The following is a 15,323-nucleotide window of genomic DNA, read 5'->3' on the forward strand; positions in this document are numbered from 1 at the left end:
GAAAGATTGAGGGCAGGAGGAAAAGGGGACGACAGAGGATGAGATAGCTGGATGGCATCACCGACTCAATGGACATGAGTTTGGGTAAGCTCCGGGAATTGGTGATGGACAGGGAGGCCTGGTGTGCTGCGGTTCATGGGGTCACAAAGAGTCGGACATGACTGAGTGACTGAACTGAACTGAAGAGATTCTATAGTATAATAAATATAATTAAATATAATAGTATAATTATAATATATAATAATACATTATAATATATATCATATTATATAATATGCAATTATAATCATATACATTATATAATATGCAATGTATAATCATATACATTATATAATATTAATGTATAATCATATACATTATATAATATAATGTATAATCATATACATTATATAATATAATATATATATGTTATAATGTATTATTATATATTATATTTACTATTATATTTAATTATATTTATTATACTATAGAATCTCTGCAGTTCAGTTCAGTCACTCAGTCGTGTCCGACTCTTTGTGATTACTAACCGCAGCACACCAGGCCTCCCTGTCCATCACCAACTCCCGGAGTTTATATATTATTATATAGTATATAATAAATATAATATTATAATAAAATATGATATTTAAATATGATAAATATAATTTAACAAGTATAATACCAATGTCAGTATATTTGGTCCAGATTCACATAATGCACAAGAGTGAGTCCTAAGGTAAACTGTGGTTTTGGGTGTATCAGTGTAGGTTCATTGGTGGAAAAATAAAAAAGTTCTGATTTGGTGAACCATGTTGACAATAGTAGAGGCTATGCCTGTGTAGAGGTAGGAGGTATGTGAGAAATCTCTAACTTTCTCTTTGTTTTGTTGTAAACCTAAAACTGCTCTATAAAAGTCTTTTTTTTTTTTTTTTTTCAGTCAGAACTCAATGGAGTCTCACTCTAGTCTTCTGATGCCTTGTGCTTCATTTTCCCAGGCTACCAGCTTCTTTCTCCCTTCATTATTTCCTCACTCATCTTGGGTCAGTTTAATGACCCTGCTAGGCCTCTAAATGCTTCCCTGACTATTTTTACCACTCATCTTATTAACTTTTCTCAAACTTACATCAACTGATCTCAGTTGCTGAGGGCTCCTGGAAAAATCTTGGCTGTTTTGCTCCAGCTCGAGTATAAACGTATGATTTTCTATATCTGTTAGATGTATAATGCATTCACTTTTTTTTTTAGCCTCATGGCATGTGGGATATTGGTTCCCCGACCAGGGATTGAACCTGTGCCCTCCCTCTCCCACATTGGAAGCGTGGAGTTGTAACCACTGGACGGCCAGGTAAATCCCTTATGCATTCACTTCTAATCAGTTCTCTTCCCTTTTCCTAAAGTCGTTCTCAAGATCCCCAGCCCATCTGCCCTTAAATCATTGTAGCCTTTGCCCATTTCCTGAAAACAAAACAAAAAAACTCCCTCAGTTTCTTTCCCTCTACTTCTGCATGTTTTTTTCATTTCAAATTTCCGTCTCAATTCCTTGTTGTCTTTATTTCTTCTAAAACTGTATTGAAATGTCTTCATATTGTCCCATATTTTCCAAAACCAGTATCTTTGTGGTTTCTTCCCGGGTGGCCCTAGTGGTAAAGAACCTGCCTGTCAATCCAGGAGATATAAAAGACATGGGTTCGATCCCTGCCTGGGTTGGGAAGATCCCCTGGAATAGGAAATGGCATCCCACTCCAGTACTCCTGTCTGGAGAATTCCATGGATGGAGGAGCCTGTTTGCCTATAGTCCATGGAGTTGAAAAGAGTTGGATGCAACTGAGTGACTGAGCATGCATGCACCCTATGTTACATCTTTATAGCATCTCCTTCATTCTTAAAACTGTTTTTTCTCCTGGTTCCAGGGATTTGACTCTACTGTTTTTTTTTTTCACCATCTGCTTCTTTTTCCCATCTTGCACATTGCCTCCTCTTCCTTCTTAAATGTGGATGGTCTCAAGTTCTGTCCTTGCCTTTCTCCTGGGGCTATACCTTTACTTTAGGTGATCTCATCTATGATGGTCTGGTGCAGTCCTTGTCAGAGTCTGAATGTCCAGCTGACATATTCACCTGGATGTCCAAGCTCCCCAGGCACCCCAAGCTCAATATGAAACCATTATCTGCATTCATTCCTTCTCTCTGGTTGTGGCATTATTATCCATCACGTTTCCCAGTGTAAATACTTCAGAGTATTCTTCCCTTCCTTTTCCTCCTCCTTGAAGTCAAAGTCACTCAGTCGTGTCCCACTCTTTGTGACCCCATGGAATAGCCCATTGAATTCTCCAGGCCAGAATACTGGAGTGGGTAGTTGTTCCCTTCTCCAGGGGATCTTCCCAACCCAGGGATCAAACCCAGGAATCCCGCATTGCCAGTGTATTCTTCACCAGCTGAGCCACCAGGGAAGCCCTTCCTGCTCCTTATTCTATCTATTTAATCAGCCACTAAGTCTTAACAGATTTTTCAATCCTATCTTCTATGCAACTCCATATTCACATAATCTTTTGCTGTTTTTGCAACAGCCTCCTACCACTTTGGCTCTGCCTTTCTAAAACAAAAAATTATTTAATTATGCAGCATTCAGGATCTTTGATCTTCATTGCAGCGTGTGGGACCTAGTTCCTTGACTAGGGATCAAACTGGGCTCCTTGCATTGGGAACATGGAGTCTTAGCCACTGGACCACCAAGGAAGTCCCTGGCTCCACTTACTTCTTCCTAGTCATTCTCCTCTGCCTCCAGAAAAAGCTATCTAAAATAAAATTCTGGGGACTTCCCTGGTGGTCCAGTGGTTAAGACTTGACACTTTCACTGCAGGGGGTGCAAGTTCCATCCCTGGTCAGGGAACTAAGATCCCACGTGCCACATGGCATGGCCAGAAAAATAATTCTGGTCATCTTACCTCCTTATATTGGCTTGAAAAATATTTATGATTTTCTCTGGCCTGTTGGATGGAGTCAAAAGTTTTAGTATGACTTTAGTAATTTCCCACTAACCTTCTTTCTCTTCGTATCTATTCTCCCAGCCAGGCTTTAGCAATATGTGAACCTTGAACTTCCAGATGTTCAAGCTGGTTTTAGAAAAGCCAGAGAAACCAGAGATCAAATTGCCAACACCTGCTGGATCATGGAAAAAGCAAGAGAGTTCCAGAAAAACATCTATTTCTGCTTTATTGACTATGCCAAAGCCTTTGACTGTGTGGATCACAATAAACTGTGGAAAATTCTGAAAGAGATAGGAATACCAGACCACCTGACCTGCCTCTTGAGAAACCTGTATACAGGTCAGGAAGCAACAGTTAGAACTGGACACGGAACAACAGACTGGTTCCAAATAGGAAAAGGAGTACATCAAGGCTGTATATTGTCACCCCATTTATTTAACTTATATGCAGAGTACATCTTGAGAAATGCTGGGCTGGAAGAAGCACAAGCTGGAATCAAGATTGCCGGGAGAAATATCAATGACCTCAGATATGCAGATGACACCACCCTATGGCAGAAAGGGAAGAAGAACTAAAGAGCCTCTTGATGAAAGTGAAAGTGGAGAGTGAAAAAGTTGGCTTAAAGCTCAACATTCAGAAAACTAAGATCATGGCATCTGGTCCCATCACTTCATGGCAAATAGATGGGGAAACAGTGGAAACAGTGTCAGACTTTATTTTTCTGGGCTCCAAAATCACTGCAGATGGTGATTGCAGCCATGAAATTAAAAGCTTACTCCTTGGAAGGAAAGTTATGACCAACCTAGACAGCATGTGAAAAAGAAGAGACATTACTTTGCCAACAAAAGTCCATCTAGTCAAGGCTATGGTTTTTCTAGTAGTCATGTATGGATGTGAGAGTTGGACTATGAAGAAAGGTGAGCGCCAAAGAATTGATGCTTTTGAACTGTGGTATTGGAGAAGACTCTTGAGAGTCCCTTGGACTGCAAGAAGATCCAACCAGTCCATCCTAAAGGAGATCAGTCCTGGGTGTTCATTGGAAGGACTGATGTTGAAGCTGAAACTCCAATACTTTGGCCATCTGATGCAGAGAGCTGACTTATTTGAAAAGACCCTGATGCTGGGAAAGATTAAGGGCAGGAGGAGAAGGAGATGACAGAGGATGAGATGGTTGGATGGCATAACCGACACAATGGACATGGGTTTGGGTGGACTCTGGGAGTTGATGATGGACAGGGAGGCCTGGTGTGCTGCGGTTCATGGGGTCGCAAAGAGTCGAACACGACTGAGTGACTGAACTGAACTGAACTGAACTGAATCACCCTATATCTGTGGCACCTTCTATCTAGAACGTGCTTCTGTCCTTTTTTCCCCTGGGAAATGCTACTTATCTTTCAAGGAAGGAGCAGCTCCTTTCTGTGTTTCCCTGCTGCGTTTCTTCATACTACGAGAAGTGTGTACGTGTATTTAGCTGATAGGGTGCGAACCTAAGAACCATGATTATTCAACTTCCAAGGCTTAGGGCCTGTAGTTTCTGGCACGTAATGGACACTTAGTCACTGCATGTTGAATTGAAATTAATTCCATGGAGGTTGGTGAATGATTATTCTCCATAGAGAGACTAGGAAAAAAAATTAAGGTCTAACATGAAGTATTTTGGTTTTTTTATTGGGAAGGATTTGGACAGCCACAAATGCTTTTTGAGTGACTGAGTCAAAGCATGCATGCATGCTAAGTCCCTTCAGTTGTGTCTGACTCTTTGTGATCCATGGACTGTAGCCCACCAAGCTCCTCTGTCCATGGGATTCTCCAGGCAAGAATACTGGAATGGGTTGCTATTTCCTCCTCTAGGGAATCGTCCTGACCCAGGGATTGAACCTGCTTCTCTTACATCTCCCGCATTGGCAGGCAGATTCTTTACCACTAGCCACCTGGGAAGCCTGAGTCAAAGACTTCTTTGAATAGCCAGTTTTTGTGTGCCGAGGTTGTCTGAGTTCTTTGGGATTGTTTCCCTCTGTGTTTTTCTTATTCTCTTCTCCCTTTAGCAGGTGATAAATCTTATGCCCTCAGGTGAAAGATGGGAAGAGTAACACAGAACTTGCACACAGAACTTTGGGTGCTCCCAAGTTGTCCACTGACTTAATGAATTTGTTTTCTGAGAAAACATAGGCCACCAAGTTAGAGCCCAGATTCCTTGGAGTTGCCCAAAAGCCCCAATATATTTGACCTTGTGCCTTGACTTGTGTGTTTCCAAAACTTAAACTTTGATGAAAAATTTAAATTAAAAAAAAAAGGAAGGCATTCAAACAATGGACACGAGACTTTCTTGAGTGGTTGAGTGTTTTCCAGCTTCCAGCTTTCCAGTGTTTTCCATACATACATCTGATGTATGCAGATGTTCTTGGATGAGCCCCTACTAAGATCTCTTCTGGCTCTCCCACTCTGAGTGTAAATAGGGAGAGTCAGGGAGAGGCCGTCTGACTCCCTTAGTGTCACATACTTGCCTGTGGAAGCCAGATGCTTCATCCTACAGTGAGCTGGGGAAACAAATGATGCTTTTAGCATTAATTAGATGGAAGCTATCTTGGGACTGTGATTTTGCAGGGACCCATTTTGCTCACATAACTTTCATCATTATGTAAGGAGCTGATGATCCCATTTGCAGATACCATCTTCTGATCATGAGATTATTTATTGTGCTTCAGTTAGTGAGAGGAAAGGAAAAGAAACAAAAATGTGAACCCGTTCAATCTGCTGATGGCTAGGCATCCTGGTGAAAAAGGATACTGAAGCTGCCAAAGCGAGTGCTCTGTTTTCCATAAATCTAATCAGTGCATGTTTTCCTCTAGGATCTCAGTAATGGAGAGAGGATCCTGTCTCTTCTTACTTGGATCTTTGTTTGAGATGTATCAAAGAAGAATTCCCTTTCTTAAAAAAAATTGCTTAAAGTTGACATTTGGTCTATTATTTTAATATTTTTATATTAACATTATTAAATATAATTTGAGACAATTGTTTAATATTTATTATTTAATATTTTTATTATTTTGGATGTGCTAAAATAATTGCAACTCTTTATAATTGCAGCCCATTGCAGTACATGGGCTTTCTGTTGTGGAACACAGGCTTAGTAGCCCTGTGGCATGTGGGATCTTAATTTCCCAACCAGGGATTGAACCCATGTCCCTGCATTGGAAGGCAGATTCTCAACTGCTGGACCACCAGAGAAGTCGCAACTAGTTTATCTTAATGAGTAGCTTATGTCAGGATTACCTTCTTTTTCATGGCTGAATAGTATTTCATTGTATGTATGCACCACATTTTCTTTTTCCATGTATCTGTTCATGAATATTTAGATTGTTTCAATCTTTTGGCTATTTTGAATAATGCTGCAGTGAACATGGGAGGGCAAATCTCTCTTATCTTCATTGTGTTTTTTAAATGTATTATTTTAAAAATTTATTTATTTGGCTGCACCAGTCTTGGTTGTGGCATGTGGGACCTAGTTCCCCAACGGGATGGAACCCAGGTCCCCTGCATTGGGAGCATGGAGTCTTAGCCTTTGGACCATCAGGGAGTTCTCTTCATTGTTTAGATTGGTCTTTGCAATTCCATGGACTGTAGCCTGCCAGGCTCCTCTGTCCATGGAATTCTCCAGGCAAGAATACTGGAGTGGGTTGCCATTTCCTCCTCCAGGGGATCTTCCTGACCCAGGGATCGAACCCAGGTCTCTTGCACTGAAGGCAGATTCTTTACTGTCTGAGCCACCAGGGAAGCCCTTAATTGGACTAAATACCACTAATAAATAACAGTACATTCTTTTGGACTAGATAGTGTTTAACTCTTAAATGAATAAAATAATAATTTTACTAATTTTTTTTCAGTCAGTTTTCTGTGGAAAGGATCATCTCAGGGTACCCAGCTGGCAATGCAGGCATCAAACTAACATTCCAAGGGACTAAACCCATTCCGGGAGAATATGAGATGGTCCAGGCCGCACGCTGGATGTTCTGTGAGGGTCAGTGGCACACAGTGCTGCCTCCCTGATGTCCATGTGGCTGTCTTCCATCAGCAGAGTAAAGAGGAATACCACTCTGGACAGGACACTCTGAGCCTGAATACATATTTGCCTGCAGAGCCTCTGTCCCTCCAGGCTGAGAGGCCTGGGGCGTCCAGCTGCGAGGGCCTCACTATTAAGAGCCAAGGCCTGACTTTCATGTGCAAGCAATGCCTCTAGCAGCATCTGCCAGCTCTTAGCTGATTCTGGAAGCTGTTTCTTGTTTGCCTAAACCTTGGTTGTGGGGGGTTTAGCTCTCATTCTTGATTAGAGTGTTTCTGGGGCTTTTACTTACACAATCTTGTTTTGCTTGAGGGAGAAAAATGGGAAAGTTTAGGTTGCTGCAGCTTCCCTTTGTGAGGAGGAAATAGCTTGGTTTAATACGCAGGTGCAAAGGGAAAACAAGCGAGAAGGGAGGCTGAGTGACTGCTGGCCCTGCCGTGATAGATTTCCTAACAGGTTCCAGGTACTTCCGGCCTTCTCAGCTTCAGCCTCTTTGCTGATCAAGCCTGGGAGCTGGGGAATCAGGACAAGGCCTTCCCTTCCCTTGTACAGACAGATCTAGGTGTAGAAGTCATCCACGCAAGTTCCTGGGCTATTTGTACCTATGGAGGCTTCACTGAGCAGTTACATATTCCAAATTCCTTCTGTCCCTTTCTGTTGCCAGGTTCAGCATCCCTTTTGTTCTGAAATTCTGTGACTCTCCAGTCATCTGTGACTGTTATTGTTGTTGTTTAGTTGTTTGCCTGTGTCCGACTCTTTGTGACCCCATGAACTGTAGTCCACCAGGCTCCTCTGTCTGTGGGATTTCCCAGGCAAGAATCCTGGAGTGGGTAGCCATTCCCTTCTCCAGGGGATCTTTCTAACCCAGGGATCGAACCCATGTCTCCCGCACTGTCAGGCAGATTCTTTACCGTGGAGCCACCAGGGAAGCCCCCACCTGTGACAGAGAGAAGTGGTTATCCTCCTTCTATTTTGAGCTGCCTCAATCTCTCCTTGGACATGAGTTTGGGTAAGCTCTGGGAGTTGGTGATGGACAGGGAAGCCCAGTGTGCTGCAGTCCGTGGGGTTGCAAAGAGTTGGACACGACTGAGAGACTGAACTGATCTCTCCTCTCTGGTAGTCCTGCTCTGGAAGGGTCAGGGTAGGGGTATACAATAATAGGACCACTCAACAGGCCACAGGAGCACAGCTGAGGAGGGCAGGGCGCCAGGAGGGCCACTGCAAGTGGAGCCCATGTTGAAGGAATCGACAAAGTGGTGCTGTTATTAGTGATATTTGGGCAAGGACATGACCCCTGCTTTTATTGTGTGATTTTCTTTCAGGAGCTTGGATACCAACCTTTTATTGGTTTGTTCCTGAGAGTATTACAATCAGAGCACTGTGTTTTCGTCTTCATGTCTAAAGGTTCATGTGGTAAAATTGGAAAGGGACCACAGATGAGCCATGGAATTGATTAAAAGCATGAAAAATAGGGCTGTCAAAGGAGATGTGTCTATTTTATGGGAGATGAAATACTGAAGGGATTCTTGCTTTTGTTGATTTTTAGTTACTCAGTCGTGTCCAACTCTTTTTGACCCCATGGACTATAGACAGTCAGGCTCCTCTGTCCACAGGATTCTCCAGGCAAGAATACTGGAGTGGGGTGCTATGCCCTCCTCAAGGGATCTTGCCAACCCAGGGATCCAACCCGCATTTCCTGCATTGGCAGGGATTCTTTACTGCTGAGCCACCTGGAAAGCCCATAGGGATTCTTAGTAGTCATTAAAACATTAAATATGTTAGTTAAATGGCATAGGTCTCTTCCAGATGAGACCTAAGAAAGCTAATAGAACTATTTAACTTAGATATAAAACAGCACATTTTTTAAAGAAAAGATGACTGAATATGAGAATGGGTCTCTTAAGGAAAATTGAAGAATGCTTCTTTTTCACTATTTACATGCAGACTAGATGACCACTTGGGCTGGATAATTGAGGATTGGGACTGGACCCTGGAGGCCTCTCCTAGAACTTGTGTTTTGTGGTCTCAGATTTCCCTTTAAGCCACAGGAAGATTTTTTTTTTTTTAAATCTTTAGGCCATGCCACGTGGCCCTTGGGATCTTAGTTTCTTAATCAAGGATTAGACTCATGCCCTCTGCAATGGCAGTGTGGAGTTTTAACCACTGGACTGCCAGGAAAGTCCAAAATTGCTCCACTTATCTTTTTTTTAGTTTCTTATAAGAATTTTATTTATATATCTATAGATATATAAATATATATATCTAATATATGTATAAGATATCTATCTAATATATATATATTTAGATATATAGATATATAAATATAATTCTTATAAGAAACTAAAACCATTCAATATCACAGTAATCCAAGTCTATGCCCCAACCAGTAACGCTGAAGAAGCTGAAGTTGAATGGTTCTATGAAGACCTACAAGACCTTTTAGAACTCACACACAAAAAAGATGTCCTTTTCATTATAGGGGACTGGAATGCAAAAGTAGGAAGTCAAGAAACACCTGGAGTAACAGGTAAATTTGGCCTTGGAATACAGAATGAAGCGGGGCAAAGACTAATAGAGTTTTGCCAAGAAAATGCACTGGTCATAACAAACACCCTCTTCCAACAACACAAGAGAAGACTCTACACATGGACATCACCAGATGGTCAACACCGAAATCAGATTGATTCTATTCTTTGCAGCCAAAGATGGAGAAGCTCTATACAGTCAGCAAAAACAAGACCAGAAGCTGACTGTGGCTCAGACCATGAACTCCTTATTGCCAAATTCAGACTTAAATTGAAGAAAGTAGGGAAAGCCACTGTACCATTCAGGTATGATCTAAATCCAATCCCTTATGATTATACAGTGGAAGTGAGAAATAGATTTAAGGGCCTAGATCTGATAGAGTGCCTGATGAACTACGGAATGAGATTTGTGACATTATACAGGAGACAGGGATCAAGACCATTCCCATGGAAAAGAAATGCAAAAAAGCAAAATGGCTGTCTGGGGAGGCCTTACAAATAGCTGTGAAAAGAAGAGAAGCGAAAAGCAAAGGAGAAAAGGAAAGATATAAACATCTGAATGCAGAGTTCCAAAGAATAGCAAGAAGAGATAAGAAAGCCTTCTTCAGCGATCATTGCTAAGAAGTAGAGGAAAACAACAGAATGGGAAAAACTAGGGATCTCTTCAAGAAAATAGAGATACCAAAGGAACATTTCATGCAAAGATGAGCTCGATAAAGAACAGAAATGGTATGGACCTAACAGAAGCAGAAGATATTAAGAAGAGATGGCAAGAATACACAGAAGAACTGTACAAAAAGATCTTCACGACCCAGATAATCACGATGGTGTGATCACTGACCTAGAGCCAGACATCCTGGAATGTGAAGTCAAGTGGGCCTTAGAAAGCATCACTACGAACAAAGCTAGTGGAGGTGATGGAATACCAGTTGAGCTATTTCAAATCCTGAAAGATGATGCTGTGAAAGTGCTGCACTCAATATGCCAGCCAATTTGGAAAACTCAGCAGTGGCCACAGGTCTGGAAAAGGTCAGTTTTCATTCCAATCCCAAAGAAAGGCAATGCCAAAGAATGCTCAAACTACCACACAATTGCACTCATCTCACACACTAGTAAAGTAATGCTCAAAATTCTCCAAGCCAGGCTTCAGCAATATGTGAACCGTGAACTTCCTGATGTTCAAGCTGGTTTTAGAAAAAGCAGTGGAACCAGAGATCAAATTGCCAACATCTGCTGGATCATAGAAAAAGCAAGAGAGTTCCAGAAAAACATCTACTTCTGCTTTATTGACTATGCCAAAGCCTTTGACTGTGTGGATCACAAGAAACTATGGAAAATTCTGAAAGAGATGGGAATACCAGACCACCTGATCTGCCTCTTGAGAAATTTGTATGCAGGTCAGGAAGCAACAGTTAGAACTGTACATGGAACAACAGACTGGTTCCAAATAGGAAAAGGAGTTCATCAAGGCTGTATATTGTCACCCTGTTTATTTAACTTATATGCAGAGTACATCATGAGGAACGCTGGGCTGGAAGAAACACAAGCTGGAATCAGGATTGCCAGGAGAAATATCAATAACCTCAGATATGCAGATGACACCACCCTTATGGCAGAAAGTGAAGAGGAACTGAAAAGCCTCTTGATGAAAGTGAAAGTGGAGAGTGAAAAAGTTGGCTTAAAGCTCAACATTCAGAAAACGAAGATCATGGCATCCGATCCCACCACTTCATGGGAAATAGATGGGGAAACAGTGGAAACAGTGTCAGACTTTATTTTTCTGGGCTCCAAAATCACTGCAGATGGTGACTGCAGCCATGAAATTAAAAGACGCTTGCTCCTTGGAAGGAAAGTTATGACCAACCTAGATAGCATATTCAAAAGCAGAGACATTACTTTGCCAACAAAGGTCCGTCTAGTCAAGGCTATGGTTTTTCCTGTGGTCATGTATGGATGTAAGAGTTGGACTGTAAAGAAGGCTGAGCACCGAAGAATTGATGCTTTTGAACTGTGGTGTTGGAGAAGATTCTTGAGAGTCCCTTGGACTGCAAGGAGATCCAACCAGTCCATTGTAAAGGAGATCAGCCCTGGGATTTCTTTGGAAGGAATGATGCTAAAGCTGAAACTCCAGTACTTTGGCCACCTGATGCAAAGAGTTGACTCATTGGAAAAGACTCTGATGCTGGGAGGGATAGGGGGCAGGAGGAGAAGGGGACGACAGAGGATGAGATGGCTGGATGGCATCACTGACTCGATGGACATGAGTCTGAGTGAACTCCGGGAGTTGGTGATGGACAGAGAGGCCTGGGGTGCTGCGATTCATGGGGTCGTAAAGAGTCAGACATGACTGAGCGACTGATCTGATCTGATCTGATATCTAAATATATATATAGATATAGTTTTTTGGATATAAGATATATAATTTTTAGATACAAGTTTTTCCAATAATGTGTGCATGTGTTATCCGTTGTATCTGACTCTTTGAGACCCCGTGGACTGTAGTCTGCCTGGCTCCTCTGTCCATGGGATTTTCCAGGCAAGAATGCTGGAGTGGGTTGCTATTTCCTTCTCCAACCTTTTTTTTTTTTTTTAAATTTGTTCATTTGACTGGTCCAGATCTTAGTTTTGACATGCAGGATCTTTAGTTTTGGCATTTGAACTCTTGGTTGCATCATGTGGGATCTAGTTCCCTGACCAGGGAAGGAACCTGGGCCCCCTACATTGGGAGCTCAGAGTCTTAGCCACGAGACCACCAGGGAATTCCCAGAAGGTATTAGCAGCATACTGTCCTGGATTAGGAGGGCAGGGATACTTTCCTTACCTATCTGAATGTTTGCCTCCCTCTTAAGAGTCTCCTGTAGCCATTTACCCCATGTTTTAGGGTAAACTGGCTCCCCTGATAAGAGTGGCCCGTAGACTATTGCTAGGGAGCATGGGTTGGTTCCGGCCACAGCAGATAGAGACACAGTGGTGGAGTCTGACCACCTCTGTGTGTGTTGGAGGGGGACAGTCACTGTGTGGCCTGACACAGGTAGGCAGGAAGGTCTATCAAGAAGATTTGCTGACTTTGCAGATCATGGTTAGCAGCCATGGTCCACCTATGTACCAGGTGAGTGAACTTGGGTAAGCTATTCAGTTTTGAATCTCACGTTCTTCCTCTATGAAATGAGGATGAAAATAACAATACCTAGTTTGCTGGGGTTTCATGAGATTCAAACGTGATAAGAAAGATCTCTGTAAACTGTAAATTCCCCTGCAGTGGTCACTGGCCTGAGCTTGCCTTTTGCTTATAGTTATTGGTTTCTGGTGTCCCTGTTAGTTTCCTCTGCTACTTGCCCCTCATGCCTAGACCTCCATGTGGCTGCTGGACTGTCCAGGTTTCTGACTTCCTCTTTCTAAGCAAGATTCAGGGCTTCTCAGTCTCCTTGTCTGTAGCCTACCTGTTAGGTAGTTAGAATAGGGAAAAGGAGTCCAAAATGGTGGTGGCTAAAAGACAAGGACGGAGAAGGCAATGGCACCCCACTCCAGTACTTTTGCCTGGGAAAGCCCATGGACAGAGGAGCCTGGTAAGCTGCAGTCCATGGGGTCGCTAGAGTCCACGACTGAGCAACTTCACTTTCATTTTTCACTTGCATGCATTGGAGAAGGAAATGGCAACCCACTCCAGTGTTCTTGCCTGGAGAATCCCAGGGACAGGGAAGGCTGGTGGGCTGCTGTCTCTGGGGTCGCACAGAGTCGGACACGACTGAAGCGACTTAGCAGCAGCAGCAGCAGCAGCAGCAGCAGCAGCAGCAGCAGCAGCAGCAAAAGACAAGGAAGGGAAAAGCCCGAGAAAATAGAACAAAGGAAGGTCAAAGAAAGGTCTGAGGACTGGAGTGAGGACTTCAGGTAGAACAGCACTCCTGGCTGAGCCTAATTTGCATAGGGCAGGCCTAGGGGGAAGAAAATATATAAAAGGAGGAGCCAAGCACTTTCTCACCTTCTCTCTCCCGCATGCCTTCACTCTTTCTCTCTCTCTGCACCCTCTCTCCTCCCCCTGCACGCTGGTGTGCTCCTCCACTTTCTTTTCTTCTTCCAGGATGGATTCTCCTGCTATCTTCTAAATAAAATAGAGCTGTAACACTGATTTGTCTAAGAGCTATGACACGGTTTGTTCAAGACCCAAGAGCTGTGACGCGCTGAGGGCTTTAATGTCCGTCACCTCAAATCATTGTTGTGACAAGAACCGAGAAGCATACACTCGCCTGACACTACCTCTTCTTCATTCTTTCAGAATCTTAATCTCAAACAGGTGACTGTAAATCGGTGGCAATAGGCTGATCAGACAAAGTAAACCCTCCAACCATTCAGATTTTAAATGGGCAACCATGACCACGTGACAATGTCCTGACCCAGGTTAAATGCATGAGCTCTTTAGGAAGGCCCTTAAAGAATGGGGTTTGTACTGGCTGGCGCCTCAGGCTTCTCTGAGAAGCCTGTGGAGGAGTATTTCTTGTAGACAGAATCTCTAAGACCCACTGTGCGGCAGCTGCCTGCCTGGCTCAGTGCAAATGGCAATGCCTGGGACGGGGGAGGGCAGGTCTTTCTTCCTTCCCCGTCACACACACCCTCACTCAGACACAGCCTCTCTAAAGAGAACAGTCATTCATTGAGTTTAAGCTGGGGGCAATTTGGAAAGTTAAATTCTGAACATTTGTCAGTAAAATAATGTTGCCTCTTAAAATAGCTCAAGTATGTTTCTGTGCAAGGTGTTTTCTGTGGATATTTGCATATATATTAATATATTTATATACATAAAATCTATCTCTATGTAAAAGGTATATCTTTAGCTACACTATGTGTAAAAACATATACTGAAGCACACGGCCAAATATAAATCATGAACTAAAAATGATTGAACTCATATCAGTTACAATATTTATGTCCTGAGGATGGCTAAACTTAGCTACAACATCTAATTTGCAGTGACGTCTTTCTTTAACAAGTTTTATAAGAGGGATGATTTAAGTCAAGGAAGAGCAGTGACTCATTCACATGGTGGGCCAGTGGCTGAGCTAAGTTTAGAATAGAAGGAATGCTAGATCTTCTGGGGCTTAGAGGTTTTCTGTGAAGTCATTTTGCTCTTCCACACTGGTTTTTATCATTCATTAGGTAAAACCAAGGGCTTGTAATGCAATTCTTGTAATGCAAAATTCTTGTTTTTCTCATTTAATTAGTTCACTTTCTGCAGTTCTCTGTTTTAGGCTCTATTTTGGGTCACCATTCAAATAGTTTGAGCTTAGTTTGGTTGTTTTGCAATTCATGGTGCAAGATGTTACCAAGTTGATTTTTACCTTTAAGTTAAGACAAAGCTAAAGACCTCCAGCAATTAGATATGGAAATTAGAGACAATTGAGGAGAGTAGGAAATGCTTTTGCTCCAAAGAGAAAAATCAAAGATCTGAATAATACATTGTTCAACATTCATTCAAAACACTTGAGCTAAGTTCTAGGGCCATAAGGGAGAGAAATTACCCTCAAGGAGCTCATATTATTTGGGGAGGAAGATGGAAATGCAAAGTAATTGTAATGCAAGGAGAGAAATATATTACTAGGAGAGGTGTCATTAACAACATTACTGTGGGAACTAGGGGGAGGGACTGAGAAGTTAGAGAGCTGTGGAGGCAGGGATCTAGAAGGCACTGGGGAGGAGCATATCTGGGCCTTGTAAAGGTCCAGATAGGCAGTCACTGACTGACTCATGCAATGGCTTGGAAACTTTCTGTGTGTGTGCAGC

Source organism: Bos mutus, chromosome 24, assembly GCF_027580195.1.
Source record: "Bos mutus isolate GX-2022 chromosome 24, NWIPB_WYAK_1.1, whole genome shotgun sequence".
Taxonomy (NCBI): Eukaryota; Metazoa; Chordata; class Mammalia; order Artiodactyla; family Bovidae; genus Bos; species Bos mutus.